The sequence below is a fragment of the Oncorhynchus tshawytscha genome, linkage group LG17 (genome assembly GCF_018296145.1).
Source record: "Oncorhynchus tshawytscha isolate Ot180627B linkage group LG17, Otsh_v2.0, whole genome shotgun sequence".
NCBI classification, from domain to species: domain Eukaryota; kingdom Metazoa; phylum Chordata; class Actinopteri; order Salmoniformes; family Salmonidae; genus Oncorhynchus; species Oncorhynchus tshawytscha.
This window is the reverse complement of record NC_056445.1, coordinates 3,742,509-3,748,443: the sequence shown is the minus strand read 5'-3', so window position 1 is coordinate 3,748,443 and position 5,935 is coordinate 3,742,509. Positions and strand designations below refer to the sequence as shown.

General features: G+C 42.6%; 7 non-coding genes across 7 annotated transcripts; all 7 read right to left on the bottom strand.

Annotated features, from left to right (window-relative positions):
- Positions 1 to 969: 969 nt before the first annotated feature.
- trnas-gcu lies at positions 970 to 1,051 on the bottom strand. The gene has a single exon. It is a non-coding gene; the product is annotated as a tRNA-Ser (tRNA).
- A 479-nt stretch (positions 1,052 to 1,530) lies between these two features.
- trnas-gcu lies at positions 1,531 to 1,612 on the bottom strand. The gene has a single exon. It is a non-coding gene; the product is annotated as a tRNA-Ser (tRNA).
- Positions 1,613 to 2,090: 478 nt separating this feature from the next.
- Positions 2,091 to 2,172, bottom strand: trnas-gcu. The gene has a single exon. It is a non-coding gene; the product is annotated as a tRNA-Ser (tRNA).
- A 479-nt stretch (positions 2,173 to 2,651) lies between these two features.
- On the bottom strand, positions 2,652 to 2,733 carry trnas-gcu. The gene has a single exon. It is a non-coding gene; the product is annotated as a tRNA-Ser (tRNA).
- A 1,037-nt stretch (positions 2,734 to 3,770) lies between these two features.
- trnas-gcu lies at positions 3,771 to 3,852 on the bottom strand. Its single transcript has one exon. It is a non-coding gene; the product is annotated as a tRNA-Ser (tRNA).
- A 1,034-nt stretch (positions 3,853 to 4,886) lies between these two features.
- trnas-gcu lies at positions 4,887 to 4,968 on the bottom strand. Its single transcript has one exon. It is a non-coding gene; the product is annotated as a tRNA-Ser (tRNA).
- Positions 4,969 to 5,446: 478 nt separating this feature from the next.
- Positions 5,447 to 5,528, bottom strand: trnas-gcu. The gene has a single exon. It is a non-coding gene; the product is annotated as a tRNA-Ser (tRNA).
- Between the last annotated feature and the right edge of the window lie 407 nt (positions 5,529 to 5,935).

The following is a 5,935-nucleotide window of genomic DNA, read 5'->3' as shown; positions in this document are numbered from 1 at the left end:
TAACCACTCTAACACCTCATCCTGTTTCTTCGAAGTGGCAAATGATCTTAAAAAACTGTTGTTGCTGTGTGTAAACCCCAGATTGAAATCAATGAAAGTGAGGTAGAGCAATGGCAGGGCCATGTGTCGATCCCATCGAGACATTTAACAAATGTGTTGTCAGGCAGAGTGGTCTCAAGTGCTTGATTAAGTGTGTTGAGGTGTCGGTTCAAATCCAACCATTGAGGTTGCCCTTGGTGAAGCTATTGTTCAATACCTGAATCTTATTAGTCGCTCTAGGATTGCGCAGGGATTCTATTTTCATGTGGGGCCATGTAAGAGAGGAAATAACAAATGTTTTGTGAAGAGGTTGGTGTTAAAATCCACACATGCAGTTCATCACCTTCACCACTCAGATACCAAGTCCTGTGCTCTCGCTGTGGCAGTCAGCAATTTTACCAGTGTTTGTGAAAGTCAAAATCTTCCAGTGCAAAATAAACAGAATTTAAATTGTTACACAATGAGGATGGGATTCGAACCCATGCATGCAAAGCACAATGGAAACCCTAGATTGAAATCAATGAAAGTGAGGTAGAGCAATGGCAGGGCCATGTGTCGATCCCATCGAGACATTTAACAAATGTTTTGTCAGGCCGAGTGGTCTCAAGTGCTTGATTAAGTGTGTTGAGGTGTCGGATCAAATCCCACCATTGAGGTTGCCCTTGGTGAAGCTATTCTTCAATACCTGAATCTTATTAGTCGCTCTAGGATTGCGCAGGGATTCTATTTTCATGTGGGGCCATGTAAGAGAGGAAATAACAAATGTTTTGTGAAGAGGTTGGTGTTATAATCCACACATGCAGTTCATCACCTTCACCACTCAGATACCAAGTCCTGTGCTCTCGCTGTGGCAGTCAGCAATTTTACCAGTGTTTGTGAAAGTCAAAATCTTCCAGTGCCAAAATAAAGCACAGAATTTAAATTGTTACACGATGAGGATGGGATTCGAACCCATGCATGCAGAACACAATGGATTAGCAGTCCATCGCCTTAACCACTCGGCCACCTCATCCTGTTTTTTGAATTTGCAAATGATCTTTAAAAACTGTTGTTGCTGTATGTAAACCCTAGATTGAAATCAATGAAAGTGAGGTAGAGCAATGGCAGGGCCATGAGTCGATCCCATCGAGACATTTAACAAATGTTTTGTCAGGCCGAGTGGTCTCAAGTGCTTGATTAAGTGTGTTGAGGTGTCGGTTCAAATCCCACCATTGAGGTTGCCCTTGGTGAAGCTATTCTTCAATACCTGAATCTTATTAGTCGCTCGAGGATTGTGCAGGGATTCTATTTTCATGTGGGGACATGTAAGAGAGGAAATAACAAATGTTTTGTGAAGAGGTTGGTGTTATAATCCACACATGCAGTTCATCGCCTTCACCACTCAGATACCAAGTCCTGTGCTCTCGCTGTGGCAGTCTGCAATTTTACCAGTGTTTGTGAAAGTCAAAATCTTCCAGTGCCAAAATAAAGCACAGAATTTAAATTGTTACACGATGAGGATGGGATTCAAACCCATGCATGCAGAACACAATGGATTAGCAGTCCATCGCCTTAACCACTCGGCCACCTCATCCTGTGTTTTTTTTTGGCAAATGATCTTAAAAACTGTTGTTGCTGTATGTAAACCCTAGATTGAAATCAATGAAAGTGAGGTAGAGCAATGGCAGGGCCATGTGTCGATCCCATCGAGACATTTAACAAATGGTTTGTCAGGCCGAGTGGTCTCAAGTGCTTGATTAAGTGTGTTGAGGTGTCGGTTCAAATCCCACCATTGAGGTTGCCCTTGGTGAAGCTATTCTTCAATACCTGAATCTTATTAGTCGCTCGAGGATTGCGCAGAGATTCTATATTCATGTGGGGCCATGTAAGAGAGGAAATAACAAATGTTTTGTGAAGAGGTTGGTGTTATAATCCACACATGCAGTTCATCGCCTTCACCACTCAGATACCAAGTCCTGTGCTCTCGCTGTGGCAGTCTGCAATTTTACCAGTGTTTGTGAAAGTCAAAATCTTCCAGTGCCAAAATAAAGCACAGAATTTAAATTGTTACACGATGAGGATGGGATTCGAACCCATGCATGCAGAACACAATGGATTAGCAGTCCATCGCCTTAACCACTCGGCCACCTCATCCTGTATTTTGAAATTGCAAATGATCTTAAAAAACTGTTGTTGCTGTATGTAAACCCTAGATTGAAATCAATGAAAGTGAGGTAGAGCAATGGCACGGCCATGTGTCGATCCCATCAAGACATTTAACAAATGTTTTGTCAGGCCGAGTGGTCTCAAGTGCTTGATTAAGTGTGTTGACGTGTTGGTTCAAATCCCACCATTGAGGTTGCCCTTGGTGAAGCTATTGTTCAATACCTGAATCTTATTAGTCGCTCTAGGATTGCGCAGGGATTCTATTTTCATGTGGGGACATGTAAGAGAGGAAATAACAAATGTTTTGTGAAGAGGTTGGTGTTATAATCCACACATGCAGTTCATCGCCTTCACCACTCAGATACCAAGTCCTGTGCTCTCGCTGTGGCAGTCAGCAATTTTACCAGTGTTTGTGAAAGTCAAAATCTTCCAGTGCCAAAATAAAGCACAGAATTTAAATTGTTACACGATGAGGATGGGATTCAAACCCATGCATGCAGAACACAATGGATTAGCAGTCCATCGCCTTAACCACTCGGCCACCTCATCCTGTTTTTTTGAAGTGGCAAATGATCTTAAAAAACTGTTGTTGCTGTATGTAAACCCTAGATTGAAATCAATGAAAGTGAGGTAGAGCAATGGCAGGGCCATGTGTCGATCCCATCGAGACATTTAACAAATGTTTTGTCAGGCCGAGTGGTCTCAAGTGCTTGATTAAGTGTGTTGAGGTGTCGGTTCAAATCCCACCATTGAGGTTGCCCTTGGTGAAGCTATTGTTCAATACCTGAATCTTATTAGTCGCTCGAGGATTGTGCAGGGATTCTATTTTCATGTGGGGACATGTAAGAGAGGAAATAACAAATGTTTTGTGAAGAGGTTGGTGTTATAATCCACACATGCAGTTCATCGCCTTCACCACTCAGATACCAAGTCCTGTGCTCTCGCTGTGGCAGTCTGCAATTTTACCAGTGTTTGTGAAAGTCAAAATCTTCCAGTGCCAAAATAAAGCACAGAATTTAAATTGTTACACAATGAGGATGGGATTCAAACCCATGCATGCAGAACACAATGGATTAGCAGTCCATCACCTTAACCACTCGGCCACCTCATCCTGTGTTTTGAATTTGCAAATGATCTTTAAAAACTGTTGTTGCTGTATGTAAACCCTAGATTGAAATCAAAGTGAGGTAGAGCAATGGCAGGGCCATGTGTCGATCCCATCGAGACATTTAACAAATGTTTTGTCAGGCCGAGTGGTCTCAAGTGCTTGATTAAGTGTGTTGAGGTGTCGGTTCAAATCCCACCATTGAGGTTGCCCTTGGTGAAGCTATTCTTCAATACCTGAATCTTATTAGTCGCTCGAGGATTGTGCAGGGATTCTATTTTCATGTGGGGCCATGTAAGAGAGGAAATAACAAATGTTTTGTGAAGAGGTTGGTGTTATAATCCACACATGCAGTTCATCGCCTTCACCACTCAGATACCAAGTCCTGTGCTCTCGCTGTGGCAGTCAGCAATTTTACCAGTGTTTGTGAAAGTCAAAATCTTCCAGTGCCAAAATAAAGCACAGAATTTAAATTGTTACACGATGAGGATGGGATTCAAACCCATGCATGCAGAACACAATGGATTAGCAGTCCATCGCCTTAACCACTCGGCCACCTCATCCTGTTTTGGATTTGCAAATGATCTTAAAAACTGTTGTTGCTGTATGTAAACCCTAGATTGAAATCAATGAAAGTGAGGTAGAGCAATGGCAGGGCCATGTGTCGATCCCATCGAGACATTTAACAAATGTTTTGTCAGGCCGAGTGGTCTCAAGTGCTTGATTAAGTGTGTTGAGGTGTCGGTTCAAATCCCACCATTGAGGTTGCCCTTGGTGAAGCTATTGTTCAATACCTGAATCTTATTAGTCGCTCTAGGATTGTGCAGGGATTCTATTTTCATGTGGGGCCATGTAAGAGAGGAAATAACAAATGTTTTGTGAAGAGGTTGGTGTTATAATCCACACATGCAGTTCATCGCCTTCACCACTCAGATACCAAGTCCTGTGCTCTCGCTGTGGCAGTCAGCAATTTTACCAGTGTTTGTGAAAGTCAAAATCTTCCAGTGCCAAAATAAAGCACAGAATTTAAATTGTTACACGATGAGGATGGGATTCGCCCATGCATGCAGAACACAATGGATTAGCAGTCCATCGCCTTAACCACTCGGCCACCTCATCCTGTGTTTTGGATTTGCAAATGATCTTAAAAAACTGTTGTTGCTGTATGTAAACCCTAGATTGAAATCAATGAAAGTGAGGTAGAGCAATGGCAGGGCCATGTGTCGATCCCATCGAGACATTTAACAAATGTTTTGTCAGGCCGAGTGGTCTCAAGTGCTTGATTAAGTGTGTTGAGGTGTCGGTTCAAATCCCACCATTGAGGTTGCCCTTGGTGAAGCTATTGTTCAATACCTGAATCTTATTAGTCGCTCGAGGATTGTGCAGGGATTCTATTTTCATGTGGGGACATGTAAGAGAGGAAATAACAAATGTTTTGTGAAGAGGTTGGTGTTATAATCCACACATGCAGTTCATCGCCTTCACCACTCAGATACCAAGTCCTGTGCTCTCGCTGTGGCAGTCAGCAATTTTACCAGTGTTTGTGAAAGTCAAATCTTCCAGTGCCAAAATAAAGCACAGAATTTAAATTGTTACACGATGAGGATGGGATTCAAACCCATGCATGCAGAACACAATGGATTAGCAGTCCATCGCCTTAACCACTCGGCCACCTCATCCTGTGTTTTGGATTTGCAAATGATCTTAAAAACTGTTGTTGCTGTATGTAAACCCTAGATTGAAATCAATGAAAGTGAGGTAGAGCAATGGCAGGGCCATGTGTCGATCCCATCGAGACATTTAACAAATGTTTTGTCAGGCCGAGTGGTCTCAAGTGCTTGATTAAGTGTGTTGAGGTGTCGGTTCAAATCCCACCATTGAGGTTGCCCTTGGTGAAGCTATTGTTCAATACCTGAATCTTATTAGTCGCTCGAGGATTGTGCAGGGATTCTATTTTCATGTGGGGACATGTAAGAGAGGAAATAACAAATGTTTTGTGAAGAGGTTGGTGTTATAATCCACACATGCAGTTCATCGCCTTCACCACTCAGATACCAAGTCCTGTGCTCTCGCTGTGGCAGTCTGCAATTTTACCAGTGTTTGTGAAAGTCAAAATCTTCCAGTGCCAAAATAAAGCACAGAATTTAAATTGTTACACGATGAGGATGGGATTCAAACCCATGCATGCAGAACACAATGGATTAGCAGTCCATCGCCTTAACCACTCGGCCACCTCATCCTGTGTTTTGGATTTGCAAATGATCTTAAAAAACTGTTGTTGCTGTATGTAAACCCTAGATTGAAATCAATGAAAGTGAGGTAGAGCAATGGCAGGGCCATGTGTCGATCCCATCGAGACATTTAACAAATGTTTTGTCAGGCCGAGTGGTCTCAAGTGCTTGATTAAGTGTGTTGAGGTGTCGGTTCAAATCCCACCATTGAGGTTGCCCTTGGTGAAGCTATTGTTCAATACCTGAATCTTATTAGTCGCTCGAGGATTGTGCAGGGATTCTATTTTCATGTGGGGACATGTAAGAGAGGAAATAACAAATGTTTTGTGAAGAGGTTGGTGTTATAATCCACACATGCAGTTCATCGCCTTCACCACTCAGATACCAAGTCCTGTGCTCTCGCTGTGGCAGTCAG